The following is a 3,843-nucleotide window of genomic DNA, read 5'->3' as shown; positions in this document are numbered from 1 at the left end:
AAAAGTTAAAGCAGTTACCTGTTTAAATCATTGAAATACGGGGTGTGCTTCTGCGAGCATTTTAACTTTGGCTTCAACAGGCTCATGCAGCAGGACCCCGGTGACAGATCAGGCCTGCTGGAGGACAGTGGACATACCCTGTCTTCAAGTTGAGCGTCTTTTTAGCTACCTGCCATTAGCAAAGAGAAAGGTGCGGACTGTTTAGTTAAGTTTGTTCATGCCTTAGTTTGAGACGGGGATTCCCCAACAAAGAGTAACTTACTTTCATAGAATGTATTAGCTCGTCTAAAGGGAGCACATCAGACTGTGTTCAAGTTTGCACTCATGCTGCACTCGCAAGGCTGCTAGCCTATTTAATACCTGCCTTGCAGGTAGCACCTGTGTCAGCCACTACAGGCAGAAGAGAGTGGCATTATACAGGATTAGGTGAAGATTTGTTCCCCAAGTACAAAAGGCATTTCCTAACTCCTGGGGTTGTCTTTAGACTCGGTGGTGTGGGTAGTGTGGTTGGTATTGCGATTTCTCTTAGTATACCAAACAGAGGCTTGTGTCTTTATTTGTAAATATTTTCTTGTATATAAATAGACATAGATATCTCCTAGTTGTAGTATTATTTTGGTGGATGTATTTATATAGATTTTGGGTTTGCGGTGCACTTTGTTTTCCTTGTAAATATTTTTGGGATTCTTTGGACTTTGTTGTGTGTAGTTTTCCTAGTTGTTTTCTTGCTTTAGGAAGACGACCATTTTTCTTTATTTTTCATTTTGGAACTTGCAAATTCATTGTAAATATAATTCACTGTTTTTGATTGGGACATTATTTTTGTTTTTGTGCACCTGTCAATAAAACCCACTTTTTTGTTTTTAGAAAATTCCACCTTTTGTTTCTTTGTCTCCATGTCTGATGTCTCTCAAGTCTGATCCCAGTCTGTCTCAAACTACAAGACTCCCACTGTGTAGTCTGGTACTAACCTTTCCACTACACAGGGTGTTGTAGCATATATGTTTGGAAGACTATGAGCTAGATGCTAAAGACATCCAAAATCAATTTCAAAAACTGTATTGTTCTGAAGGCGAACATTCTATCAGACTTACAAGGACAGAATTATAGTAAGGCAGAAGAAAGGTCAGAGATGTCACAAGAGATCACAGGACATAATGTCAGCCCATTAAACCCTGCCCAGGCCCAGCAGAGAAACAGTGACTCCAACCTCTTTAGATCCCACAGAAAAATAAAAGACCCAACTATCATTACCCATCATCCTTTTTGGATAACAAAGATGGTTGGTGAAGGCTGAATTGGTACACATGACAATGGTCTTTCTCCCCGTAATCTTAATTTACCATAATCACCTCAACAATAAAATGAGTATTCTTGGTTTAGCACTCCAACTGTTTTTGTTCCCTATGTGTTCTATATAGAACAATAATTCTGTAAATATGTAATATATTAAAACCAGAAATTTCATACAAAGGAAAGCCAAGTTCAATACACAATGTTCTTTTCAAATCCAAGTGTTTGTGAAAGAGAGAAAGATCAAAACTCTGTAGAAGGCCACTGCATACAAGTCCATCTCTTCTTCACATAAACACATTTCATGTATATAGCATTGCTTTTTTTTAGTTGTTTCTGTTTCTTTTCAGGGCAGCCATCTCTAGTCCTCACCAAACAAACCACATGTGAACTGTTGTTCCTGGCAAACAGCTTTCTAAAATAACTACCATGAGAGGCATGGCAATGACACCTGCAGGTGAAAATATATTACATTGTGAGATTCATTTATAATAAACTAATGGTTGCTCTGAATATTCAAAGGTGTTTGCTTATTTTGATACAAATGCTTGACTTTAGAATAAGTAAATAAACACTAGCCATGTGCGCCCAACTATGTTGCGCGTGTTAAAGTTGGCTCTAAGTTTAAGCAAGGCTGCCAGTCATGAACTGGGCCCTTCGTCGCACAGCATTATAATTTTTTATAAGGGAAACAAAATTACAAAAGAAAACCCTTGGATATTGATTTGATAGGAACGGCCTACTCTGAATCACTGTCCGAATAGTAATTATGTGGTGGTGTAGGAGCATTTCTGCTTCTGTCCGTTCACAGTCCGTCTCGTTTTCACAACACTATTGTTTCCTCTCACGATGTCTTCTCAACCTTTCTCCAATCTCGCAGGTTGCTTTGTGGCAATCCAAAGAGTAAGGCAATATACACGGAGCAATGGTTATTAAAGGGGGACACATAGGTATCCAGGCTCTTTAAAGCATAAATAGAGATCACTTCACTGACGTGTGAGCATGTACAACTGTAAGACGAGCAGCACTCGCCGGCTACAATGTAACAATAATAATTTCCGGAACGTGCTGTTACGTTGTTATTCATTTTACCCACTGTCTTTCTTTCATTCATATGTTACGTAGGCACGTACCTTTTATCTTCGGTAATCTCATTCTCTAACCAGGCCTCAGGAGCTAACCAGCGTAACACTGTCCACCACCCCTTTCGTTATTCCGGCACATTATTGACATCTGTGAGTAACAACAATGTACTAAAGTGGACGGTGGTCTGTGCATGCGTGGAATTCGCAGACAAACAAAGATCAAGATCTAAATGAAGATCTCTTTAGTTAATTTAAAGCACAACAATTTATTTAGTTTGAATTGAATGTCTGTGTTTTGAGGTGTGACTGGAGTACTACAGTCTTCATTAGTATAAGCCTGGAGGAGATTCTTAATGCAATGCCTATGTTTTAGCTGTCTCTCTACTGCCATCTAGTGCTTCTTCTGCTAATTAATTCGCGGACAAACAAAGATCAAGATCCAAATGAAGATTATATATAGAGATTTATGAGTTGTTACTATTAATAGCATAGTACAACTCACCTCTGATATAAAATGTAAAAGACACACTCTAGCCTTTTATCTTAACATAACCAGGGACGTAGACTCAATTTGGTTTGCAAATGGCATAAAGTTTTCTGACTTTAATGCTAGATAGAACTGTAAAAAGAAGTAATTTTATTGTGTGTTATAATTTTTTTTAATTACTAAAAGTTAAAAACTAGTTTACTACAACTGATCAATGACTTGTATAATGTATCCATGTGCTTGAAATTGTTCCATGTCAGGATCTGTACAGTTTTGAAAACATGAAAGAAATGCAGTGGCACCATGGTCATTGTAAAATAAATAAATAAATAAAACATCACAAAAACAAGGATGCATGTAGGAAAAACAGGAAATCTTCAGACAAAATGTGTTTCTATGTATCTTAATAATAAAACATTTTATTTATATAGCACCTTTCCAATGCTCAAGGAGCTTATGGATAAAATTATAGCTGAAATCTATACTAATAAAACGCAAAGCCCTCACTGACTGACTCACTCACTCACTCACTGACTGACTGACTCACTCACTCATAACTAATTCTCCAACTTCCCGTGTAGGTAGAAGGCTGAAATTTGGCAGGCTCATTCCTTACCCTTACAGCTTGCTTACAAAACTTGAGCAGGTTTCATTTTGAAATTCTACACGTAATGGTCTTAACTGGAACCTATTTTTTTGTCCATATACTGTAATAGACTGCAGCTCGATGGCCGTGAGAGGCAGAGTTGAGTGTCGCGTCATCACGCCTCCCACGTAATTGAGTGCCTGCCCACATAAGGTAAATATTCGCGGGTGAAGGACTGTGCTTAGCATATTCATATGTAAAAATATCTGAATCACAAACTGATGTTAATTATATTTTCTCCATAAATACTTATTAAATAATTCCAAATAGTCTGACCGCTTTCTTTCATAGCTTTTTTTGTGCTGCTTCCAGGCATGTATTTTCGTATTAAA

Source organism: Polypterus senegalus, chromosome 3 (assembly GCF_016835505.1).
Source record: "Polypterus senegalus isolate Bchr_013 chromosome 3, ASM1683550v1, whole genome shotgun sequence".
Taxonomy (NCBI): domain Eukaryota; kingdom Metazoa; phylum Chordata; class Cladistia; order Polypteriformes; family Polypteridae; genus Polypterus; species Polypterus senegalus.
This window is presented reverse-complemented; position numbering follows the sequence as displayed.